This window comes from Epinephelus moara, chromosome 4 (genome assembly GCF_006386435.1).
Source record: "Epinephelus moara isolate mb chromosome 4, YSFRI_EMoa_1.0, whole genome shotgun sequence".
In the NCBI taxonomy this organism is placed as follows: domain Eukaryota; kingdom Metazoa; phylum Chordata; class Actinopteri; order Perciformes; family Serranidae; genus Epinephelus; species Epinephelus moara.
In genome coordinates this window covers 27,411,993-27,424,100 of record NC_065509.1, presented here as the reverse complement: position 1 = coordinate 27,424,100, position 12,108 = coordinate 27,411,993, and the positions used below count along the sequence as shown (strand labels likewise).

At 43.0% G+C, this 12,108-nt stretch overlaps 1 long non-coding RNA gene across 1 annotated transcript in view; it reads right to left on the bottom strand.

The window, feature by feature from the left end:
* Positions 1–3,644: 3,644 nt before the first annotated feature.
* Positions 3,645–12,108, bottom strand: part of LOC126389140 (uncharacterized) — a 47,264-nt gene continuing 38,800 nt past the window's right edge. The window contains exon 3 of the long non-coding RNA XR_007569814.1: positions 3,645–4,222. This is a non-coding gene — a long non-coding RNA (uncharacterized LOC126389140). The remainder of the gene's footprint in view (positions 4,223–12,108) is intronic.

Sequence of the window (12,108 nt, the reverse complement as noted above, 5' to 3'; positions counted from 1 at the left end):
CTGTTACAACTTTCTATTCACTGCGGGATTGTGAAACTCACAAAGGAATGTCAAATTACTGTCGTATGATTTTGTGCAATTTTCCAACGTCCAACCATCATCTTGTCAGAGTTGGCAAATGAGTTTTAAACACTTTCTTGTTTCCTGTGATTTCATAGTCTCTGATGCTGGTTTAGTGATGGCATAAGAGTGGTTTTATGAATATACATGGACTCTCACATACTCTCACACACACATTTACACAGAGAGCAGTGCTAAACTGTTGTATTTAGCTTCTTCCCAAGCTAAAACCTGATCCGCAGCAGACAGACCGGGAAGATTACAGCTGAACAGAGCCACGGGAGTGCTATCTTTTACAGGTAATTACTCAATTATCAGTAAACACTGTCGCTGGAGACACAATGCCATAGAAGGGGATCACACAAACCGCTGAATGATTCACTTCAACACCACAACAACATGCATTCACACAGAGGAGAGCCTGGTGAAGAAAGGCAAAAGTCATTACAGCTGTCAGTTTCATGATACAAGATCAGAAGTGATGTGTGCACTAAAATAAATGTAGTTTGACTTATTAATTCCTGTTTTAAATCAAACCACGAATCAGGTTGATGTAAATGTTAAACTTGAATCTGCAAAAATGAAACAAGGCATCTTTCTTTTACGAGATATTAAACGCATGAGCACAGATGAGCTGAACACTTCTCACCTCCAGGTTGGCTTTGACATTAATGCTTGTCTCCACTAGTGGGAGCTAGTAAACAGATGACATGAGGCTCCCCTGCAGGCTGCAACTCAGAAAAAAGTTCTTGTTTGAACAGTGTAGGGAACCAACATTGATTTCATGGGTTTGTTTAAAGACACAGGTTAAGACTCAGACAGCCAGGTAGATAAATAGATAGATGAGTTTGCAGGGGCCGGGTGTTCGGTTACACTCACTGAAAGGATGAGCAAACCCTCAGTCCTTTTATTAGTCTGTAAACATTTAGGGAAAATCAACAGGGTGGATGAGAGGTGACACTCGCCCTGATATACTGAGCTGACGGAGAAGATTACAGCAGTTGAATCTGAAGTTTTAACCTCTCTGGGGTTTGTTTAAATTATTATTTTAGGCTGTGGTTGCTGGAAAGGTTAGTCAGAGTGCAGCATCTTTACACCTGGAGCGTGAAACCACACGCACTTATACACACGACCAACGATGGGAACTCCACATGGTGTTACCTGCCTGTGGTCCGTGGTCGTACGCCTGGCCCGAAGCCATGGGCCACAGTCCTTCCCCGCGGTCCTACATGCTCGCCACAGAGGTTAACACGCACTCAGTCAAACACTCTCCTCCACTGAAGCAGCCCTGCAGGCCTCCTAAATCTCTCCTGAGACAACCTGCCGTGAGGTAATGAGGAATTAGAGGGAAGGAAGGAGGTCTCCAGGAGATTTACAGGTTTTAACTCCTGTTACTGTCACCCAGGAACGGCCACAGGCCCGTGGCTATATCAATAACAACAACCACCACCTCCTAACCAACACAACACCACCTCACAACTACTGGGAGATTTGTAAAAAGGGGGGGGGAGGGATAGTGGAAACACCAGTCATGTTTAAAAAGAAAAAGCAGCTTTAAGTGGATCTTAATTTGTAAGTCTGTCAGTGGTCTATTTAAAAACTCCTATGTGAGTTATAACTGTGCTATTTTTACTCTTTACAATCATCCTGTCACTTCAAACACCCGTACATAACACTAATGCTTCACCACACAGACAAACTAGCTAGTTACATAGCAAAGCAACAATTTAATTTCTCTTAAAAATGTTTCTGAAAACCAACATTAACTTATTTTTTCTTTTTCATGACGCAAACTGCATAAAATTAGAAAATAAAGGCATTATCTGGGTAGATTTCCCTGATCTTAATTCGTAAAACCTTAATTCTGTGTACTGATCATTGCCTTTTCCTTTTATACAAATCCACATTGTCCAATTTAATGTCATGATTAGTTTGCATAAAATTCAGAAATCTACATATTTCTAATTTTCAAAAATAAGTAGCGGACATGGCACTGTAGATTGGCACCCTTTGAGGACCCCTGTGAATGTCTAAAGCTCTCACCTGTGCATTTTGGTTCTCTGAATTAGCTGTGTTCCCACTGAACTGTGATCTTTATTTAGGCTGTGTGATCTTTATACAATGGCTTCCCATGTAATGTGACTGCCTTTATGTAATGCTGCTGCCCTCTGATTGTCTCTCTTGTCCTGTCCTGTAAGGTCCGTGATGTGCTCTTTTCTATCTCTGCTGTCATGTGTAGGATTTTTTTGTGTTATATTATTAAAAATGAAAACTAAATAAAATATCTTGGAAAAAAATCTTTATATTTGCTTGTGTTGGGCAGATAAAGAATAAAAAGGGGGTAGCTATGAGGATACATACATTTCCTTGTGTTGTTCCTCAGGCCCATGTATGTGGTCTGGGTACTCAAAGGGCACTGGAATTCAAAAAACAAAAAACTGGTCAATTACAAAGCAGCCAATAATACAGCGCAACATAACACAACTCAAATGAACCTGCAGTTGTTTTGGCACTGGGCTGTTGCCTTTGTTAACCTATAAATGTTCTGTACGTACACTAACATGGGTGTACATCCAGTACGTTCTCAGACGGAGCTCGTGTGACAAACTTCTGCAGCCACTCCTCATTCCAGTTTTCTTCTCCCAGGAATGAGCTGGTAAACACTCGTAGATGGTTTGATCTCTCTGTGAGCTTTCATTTACTCCTATCCCTCGTATTCCTTCTTCCATATTTGTGTGAATAATAGCGATAAATGATTCCCTACACCTCCTCATTACGGTACATTCAGCATCTTAGCAGGCCATCAAAGAGTCTGTCGGAAGACATTTGTTGGTAATGGTTACATTTAAGTCAAAAAGCTAATGCTTTTGCAGCCACACGAGCACATATTAAGTAGGAGAGGGTGTTTTAGAGCAGTTTGCAACTGTATGATGAGCAAAAGGAGCAGATTAATACGAAAAGATAATCAGTGTGTCTGATTTATAGATAAGAGGGAAAGTAATATTGGTAAAGCACCCAAAATAACTACTCAAGAATCATACGATGTGATATTTGCAATGCTTCTGTGGTTGTATGCCTCATGACACTACTACTACAAACATCACCATCACCCAAACACATTCACACACAGTCTGACTCATTCAGATGTCACGAAGATAACCTCAGGTTTAAGAACATGCCAAATGACTGTCGAAAACCATCATGACTTCACTTCTGAAGGGGTGATTCTTGTTCAGTGTGATCCTGAGCTTGTAAGGTCACAGACGCTGGTTATTTGAGATTCTCATGAACACCAGCTTAAAAACATATGAACATGCACACCTTTCTGTGATTTGACCTTTCAAACTGCGCGACACACGCATCACAGACAATGACTGACAGTGAATGACAGATAGGAGGCTCCCTCTCTCAGTTACGACAATACCGTGAGCCAACTAACAGAGGGGCCCCATGTTCAGCGGATGGGCTTACACCCTGGACAGGTATGTACCGCGCAATTACCAGACTAGCTCAGAGCATGCAATAATCAGTAGGTGCTGTACCATTAAGTATGGGGGCGGTGATGCAAACAACCTTAAGGAGAGACCACTAGTGTCAGGTGTCAAGATTTACTTCACCTGACTAATTTCCCCTGCCTTACAACCGTGCAGGGTGCTCTCCAAGACGAGGACAGTCTCACAGCATGACACAGGCTGCAGTGGGTGTGTCCCAAGCATGGGAGAATGTGTGTAGGTGTGCGTACAGTTTTAAAAATAGGGCATGCCTGAGACACAACTGACAAACCGAACGCATGCGTGTGTTTATGTTTGTGATGGAAGACCGTGTGAATGTGGCTCGATCGTGTCTACGTCCGACACGAGGCATGTGTGACGGCTCCGTCATCACAGACAGAAAATAGACAGAGCGTAGAGATGCAAAGAATGTGCGTTTGCGTGTGTACACGCTGGAAAAAGGACACACATACATATGCATGGTGGATGTATGGAAATATGAGGAAGTAAAGTAACACTTGAGAACACATATAAGAGATATGTGTGATTTTAAAGGCCGTGTATGTGCGTGTTTGTGTGTGTATGCATGCGTGTGTGTTCAGCCATGTCTGCAGGGTGAGGTGGAGGCCGATGCTTTGGCAGCAGGTCTGGCACGTCTTTCAGGCCCAAACCTGCAGAGAGAGGGAGAGAGAAGAGAGGCAGAAAGCAAATAGGTGTGAGAGTCTGCCTGTCTTCATGTGATATGCTTCACTTATACCTCACCATCACTTCAAACTCCTGGCACCGTCAAACCACATACAGGTCCAGGTAGCTTAACAGTGGGGCTATTTTTAAAGTGCGGTACAGTCGTTAATGCACCAAACAGCAAGGCAGCAAAAAAGTACATCACTTTGGGTTTATTTACACTCTCATAATTAAAGTGAGTTCCCATGTATCTCTGTGCTTATGTCCTTATCATTTGCATCTAGCTGGGTGGTGAGTTTCCGCTCCATACCAGAGGTGTGGACTCGTCACATGACTTGGACTCAGGTCGGAAATTTAATGACTTTAGACTCTACTTGGCAGAATCAAAAAAGACTTGCAATTCAACTTGGACTTTATTACCACTGACTCACTTGGACTTGAGCCCTGACTTGAAAATACTTGATACCTTCCCCCAAGCCCAACGATTAAAGGTACATCGTTTAAAAAGTGTGCTGTGAACCAATTTATTTCCCCACTATTTTTATTTTCATTTTATTTTCATGAAGAGACAGTGTAATATCACTTTAAAGGAAGAATAGTCTTACAGAAATGATAACAAATTTGGGAAGAGAAAGTCATAGACATTTTTCCAGAGGTGGGATCAAGTCACTGTTTTGCAAGTCACAGGTAAGGGTGCTTTCAGACCTAGAGTTGTCTTCCTTTGGTCTGAATCAGGGATTAATTTTGTTATAAAGTTGCATAATTGCCTAGAGTTGGTTCGTGTTCTCACAGCAGCATTTACAAGCGGACCAGATAAAATGCCCTGTGCGAGAAAGCTGCTCTTGATTGGTCAGAATTTCCATGTGGGAAAATCCAGGAAGTAAACAAAACGCTGAAGAAGAGTACACTTGCAAGATAAATGTGACACTTTCTAATGTCACAATGGAGGGACAACTACGCAGGTTGATTTTAGCGCTGCTCATCGTGGACTATATTGCTGTCATTGTTCACTTTAGTCTAGTCTCGCTCACCAGACCTTTCTCAAGAAAAGAAAGGTCTGGCTGGGCCGACTCTCACTTTGAGATTGGAGAAAAAAACGCCCCGGCTGTTTGTACTTCTTTCAACCAATCACAATCGTTCTGGGCGTTGCCACAGCAACGGTGCGCTTGCAAAAATATTGCTGGGGGGAAACAGGTTTTGGTGTAACATGCCCACAAAATATTGCCTACAGGACGTGAACCATGGCAGAAAAATGGCTACATCCCCGCAAGATCAAACACAGCAAAAGTTAGTAAAGGACGTGTTGAAAACGGTTGAAAACTGCTACACAACCGGAGGTGGTAGGGCGGGACTTCAGCGGGTGGCTCGTTCCGCCCAATGAGAGGCTGATCTCTGCAGCGAACTTCCGCCCACTCAGACTAACTTTAGTCAAACCATACAGTTTGAAAACGAGGCGCGGCTCCAACTAGAAAACAATGTTTTGATGCATTGGATGTGCTGAATGTGCATATTAAGGCAGTACAGGAGGAGGTGCACATTAATAATCCTCCAGGACTGTAACATGCTCATGTTTAACCCAAACAACGTGTCATGTGACTGCAGTTGGTTCAGATCGAGGTCGCAACACGTTCTCACCACAAACGAACAGCACCAGAGTTCGTTTGTAACCGGGCCAGCTCTTCAAGAAGGTCTCGGTCCAGTTGTTTTGGTGCACACCCGAGTGTGATTGTTGTGTTCACACCTGCCCAAATGAACCGCACTCAGGGGGCAAATGAACTTGAGTTCAATTAAAACAAACCAAACAGGGCAGGTGTGAAAGCACCCTAAGTCTTAAGTCTTTGCACTCAAGTCCCAAGTTAAAACTGAAGATCCAAAGTCATGACCCAAGTCCTAAACTTTGAGTTTGAAAGTCCTAGACAAGTCCGAATGGGCTCTTTACCTACTGTAATGCAATTTTAACAACAGAGCAATAATTTAATACATTTAGAAAAATCAGGAATGTTTTAAAAATTGCTGATTGAAGTTGTTGTGTCTCCGTCTGTGATATCCAACCAGCGTGATTTACATACTGCAATAAGTTGTTTTGTTGACCACCACATAGCTTTTGCCTGCAGCCTGTGGTGTAATTTTTCTTCCAACTGGTGCTCCCTAACGTAACATTAGTTCTTCATGGTTCTCCGCTGACATTGACTGGATGCTGTAAGGTTAAGGCTTGTTGATTCAGGAAATGAAGGGAAATTAATTGATTTATTCCACACTTTAAAAATCCTAAACTTTTCGGGGCGTCGGTGGCTTAGTGGTAGAGCAGGCGCCCCATGTACAAGGCTGTTGCCGCAGCGGCCGGGTTCGAATCCAGCCTGTGGCCCTTTGCTACATGTCATCCCCCCTTCTCTCTCCCCCTTTCACACTTACCTGTCCTGTCCATTAAAGCCAAAATGCTCAAAAAAAAATTGAAAAAAAAAAAAAATCATAAACTTTTTAATCTTTGGGTTTGGGTTAAGGTATTAAGTGTTTTTAAGTCAAAAGGTTCAAGTAACGAGTCACTGGTGATATTGGTGTTCAAGTCGAGTTGCAAGTCTTTTTGTATTTTGACAAGTTGAGTCTAATGTCATCAGATCTGTGACTCCAGTCCAAGTCACGTGGCTCAAGCCCGCACCTCCACATTTTTCCAATATGAGATAAGTTAAATACAAGAAGACGGGACAGAAAGACACAATGGTTGATAATGCTATATGATACTTTTTTAAAACTAACTTCTTTTAACAAATAAATTCAGTTTCATGAATGTAAATAACTTTGATATATTATCACTCTGTTGCTGAAGTGGCATTACATTTAATGAAGACCGCATTATGACTCAAGGTTTAGGACTTTGGACTCGTCATTCTTGATTTGGGACTTGAGTGCAAAGACTTGAGTCTTATTTGTGACTTGCAAAACAAAGACTTCATCCCACCTCTGCTCGATACACTTATGATTTTACCTTGTTTCTGTTCAGATCCGTATCGACACATTTCTCTTACCGAGGAGCAACGAGAAAGCATGTGGGGTATCTTTGTTTTGCTTTAACATTTCAGCCAAGCGCATCGCTGTTGATGAACACATTGTATTTCAGCAGTCACGCGTCTCAGGAATGTGTACAAAATCTGTTTGTGTGGTGCGCTTTTTTTTTTTAAAGTTAGTTTCCCCTCCAACTGTCCACACAGCTCAGCTTTTATTCTGACTTAAGCTGCCACAGATTCAGTTATTAAACCATCCATATCACTGGCCGGTCTCCTCACTCATCAAGTCGGTTTAGTGCAGTGTGATCAAGATTATAGGTTACATTTCCAAATTAAGTCGAACCTCTGCTGCGGATATCGTTAGATAAAAGGATTTCCTGAATAATATCCAGATAATGCCTACACCTACACGGGAACACTTCTAAAGAGAGTATGTGTCCCCTAAGGCAGTAAATCACTCCACATTGTGACCACGGCACAAAAGTGACGTTGGAGAGTGTATCAACTCCATAACCTCAAAGGAAATCTCTATTCAGTGGCCATAAAAGAACGCCTTAGCCCGCTATCGCTGTGGGGCTGGTTACAGAAAGAGAGAATGGATTAAGAGAGAAAACAGAGAGAGAAAAGTGTACAGTGAAGTCCTATGGGTATGAAGGTTTGCTCAGCTGCGCAGTATTCTTTTCTGCGCCCCACCCAGTAACCAAAGGCCAGGATATCTTTCCATTTCACTCTTTTCCCTCCTCCCCCTCCATCTCTCTCTTTCATATTTGCACAGGTGAGAGGACAGCAGTCCAATAGGTGTGGGTGGGAGACTTGAAAGTCAGGTTTGCCTGGCTGGTGGAAGGAGTTCACCTGTGGACTGTGGATGGATGGAGACCTGATGGCAGGGGCCCAGCCAGGCTTTTGTCTGGGGAGGCAGACAGCAAACACACAAACATACAAAAATAGAGGAATTCTGTAGATGAGCGCTTCACTCAAAACATCATTAGTCACAGCGACCTGTAGCACAGTGAAGGAGCAGGAGTAGGGGGCACAACTGTAGGAGGAACTGAAGTACGGAGCAGCAGCACCAACGACACAAACCTGTCTGATACATTTCAAAATGAAGTGCACGAACATTAAGGGAGGTACCGCACAAATGGAGGACAGAGAGCAGTGAGACAGGTGGAGCAGCGCTGGAGTCATAAGGGTGGGGAGGTTTTGCTCCCAGGGCCAAAAGTTCAGAGCGAGCAGGTAACCCTAGCCACCATGTGCCAGAGTCTCACGTGTTCCCCTCATTGTCTTAACAGGCTCAAGCTCAGGTTTCTGGAGCACAGAGAGCTTCCTGGGAGATGAGGTCCAAGCACTACTACCCACCTCCTCGCCCGCCCACCCCCTCGGACCCCTCGCCCCACCCTGCAAAGGTAAATACACACACACTCAATGAGCAAACACATGCATAACACATCAACAACACATGTGAGCATTAGGCAAACACTGGAGTACACGATCAGGCCTGAGAAACACGCCTTTATCATGCAAGCACAAGCAACACCGACACACACGAAACTGCTCCATGAGGGCAAATAACGTAGAGTGGGTCCAAATCAAAGTGAGGCCATTTTTTTATTAGAGAGAGTTATGATGAGCCACTCAGCACCATTCCTTAAAAAAAAAAAAACATACAGCTCATGTGATATAATGGTAGCAACTGGAGGAACGAGTCGTAAATCACCATAATTACCATTACGCCCATGTCAAGAGAGTCTCGCTCAGACACATGAGGCGGGATTATCAGACATGAGGATATGTACACCAGAGGCAATTTCCTTCCCTCCCTCCCTCCCTCTCTCTTTCTCTCTCTCTCTCCTACTGTTGAATTCCACCAGAGGATCTTTGTCTGATTCATTACTTAGTCAGTGAGATGTTAGTCTTTAGCATCCTCTTTCATCGTTCAGTTAGGGAGCATGTGAGTGCAAATTCCTCTCTAGTTTCCTGCTACCGACGAAAAGACATACTGAAATATCACATTTTATCTGTGGCATAGTTACCTTTGCCAGGAGGTCATGAAGTCAGCTCAGTTTGTGCGTTTGTCTGTTTGTCAGCAGAACTGTGGAAAAACTACCGACCTGATTTTCATGAAACTTGGTAGAAGGGCGTAGCTTAAGTCATTTCATTACATTTTGGACTGCATCAGAACTACGAGGTGGATACACAAACTATTTTTCTTTCTGCAATTACCAAAGTCAACAAGACATCACAAGATCACTGCCATCTTCAGGTTTTCATCCTTTCTGGTTAATTTCACCACTTGAATTACATTTGAATGAAGAATTTTAAGGCCAACATGGCGCGTGATTATTCTGAAACCCTAAATGGTGATCTAAGGCAAGATATGAGAGAAAATTTGTTCTGATCGACCTTGAATTGCACCTCTGGTTGTCTTATGATGCCACTACCTTCGTGCTAGCTTAAAACATGGTTTCAGTGTGAGAAATTGACTTTAAACTGGCCAGGCCTGGGCTCATAATGAGTTGTCAGCCATATGGGAAGCTATGCTTTCACAACAAACCCGCCACCGTGGTTCCATATGGCTTTGTGCCAATAGCCAAACACTTCTTTTTAACTTTCTAACTGGACACGATGCAAGCAAGTGAACATCAAGCCCCTTTTACACTGCCAGATTTTCCGCGAATGTTGGGCTGTTTTGCCGGCAAGCTGCGAGCATTTAGACTCACAGAGCTGGATTGGCAAGTTGATCCGAGGTGCCCAATTTTTCGCCTCGTAGGGTAGTCATATTGGCGGAACCCTTTTAGTTTAAACAGACCAAGGTGGCCTTCCGCAATGGGAGGGGCTGTTGAAGACGCCACACATGCGACGTGCCACTGGCATTGGATAAACAGGAAACAGCTGATAGCAGGAATGAGCAGCTAGTACCAAGAGGGAAACGCAAACCTGACAGACACTGTAAAGATGACCAACTGGGGAGACAAGGAATTGCACGCCCTCCTTGTCCTCGCAAACGAAGAGGCCATTAACCGTCAGATGACGGGGACGGTGAAGAATGGGCCGACTTACTAGAGAATCGCAGAAGGACTGACCAGCCGCGGCTTCCCTCCCACGTCACTGTTTACGTCACACGCTGAGCTACATGTTTTGTTACTTGCTCACGCCCCCCATTGCCCCGAAAAAGGCGCATTCTGTATAAACAAAAGTAGACAGGCGGCATTTTGAGGTGCTCCCCGATTTTGTTTTTATACTGCCAATGCTGAAAAAAGACTGACTGGGCTTTCCTGCAAATTTGCACAATTCCTGTTTAAAAAGGGCTTTTGATTGTTTCTGTGTTCCCCAGTGAAGAAGTCTAAACCTGTTCCATGCATCAGCGAACTGACAAAGTGATGAGTTGCTTGCTCGAAAAACTGCTCGCATTGCTCTATTTTTTGTGAAGCTTTGAACACCTCCAACATATTTTCAGAGCAACAGCAAGCTGTTTGCTCGATAGGCTCCCATGAATGTTGTCGTCTCTTGTAGTTTCTGAACAATTTTTGTGCTACATCTGCCAGAGTTTGCTTGCTCCCTGAATGTTAGGAGGAGGTGTAACAGTGCTAACAACACCAACAGTGCTAACAATGCCAATAGTGCTGACAGAGCTAACACACAACACTGCTCATACTGTCCCGTATGAACACCACCGTATCAGCACCGCTCCCTCAAAGACACCCCATTCAGAAAGTGTGCAGTGCATAGTAGCAGCGATTAGCTAGCCAGTGAAGACATGAATAGTAGTTTGCTGCTATATGTTCTGAATGTTGTATGTTGCAACTTTAACAAGGCGACTTAGGGCATTTGGCCTTGGTCTGTGCTCTCCAAGTGCTCCTCTAATTTATACTGCTTTAGTTCTTTCCATTGGTAACATTTCACCATCATTAAATACTTCAACTCTGACAAATACATGCACTCTTAAAAATCTCTCTATTATCAACTGTCTGAAATTGAGCCCCTAACATGTAAAACAAAATGGCAGTGCAGAGGTGTCTTTCAACTTGATTACGATAAAAATCAACTTGTTTAACATAATTTCTTAAATCAAAATTAACTTTTACAGACATTCATGGTCCCCAGAGGATAAATTGTCCACCAGCAGGTCAAAATTTTAGTTTGTCCAATACTGGTATTTGCAAAACTAATTATATTAATAGATTATATTACATTTATCATAGTAGATCTATTAGATATTGTCATCAGCCTAAACTGTGCTTAGTGTTTGTGCTAATGTGCAAATGTTAGCATGCTAACAAACCAGGATTGGGGAACACAGTAAGTGCCTCACAGAGCTGCTAGCATGGTTGTAGACTCCTGCTTTGTTTAGCCTTGTTTGCAGTTATGGACTGAGATAAAGTAAGAAAGATAAAGTTTGTAAGGACTGTGTTTAGTCACAGTTTACAATTAATTTAGACAAGTGTTATAAAAAGTTATTGTTCAGAAGATCTTCAGGAGGCGCCCCTGGTGGCCTAGGGATTAGGGTGCTGACCATGACCTGCAATACCCTCATTCTGTATCCAGTTGGAGATCTTTCTTGCATGTCGTTCCTTATTTCTCTCTACTTTCATTTCTTGTAATCTCTCTGCTCTAATCCCGCTAATAAAGGCTCAGTATACTAAATAAAAAGTCTTCAGAATGCCATTAAGATAAAAACAAGATTTGAAGAAACACAAGAGACTCAAAGATGAAGGTAAGGTAAGAGGAGAAACATATCGTCCTGTTGTACACATACATGTATCGTGTGCACTGAAGAGTAATTGTGTTGACTAGTATCATCTCGTCATAAAGCACATCATTTCAGTTTCTCTCGCACTAAACCTGTCTATAATATCATGCATGTGGCCTCCATC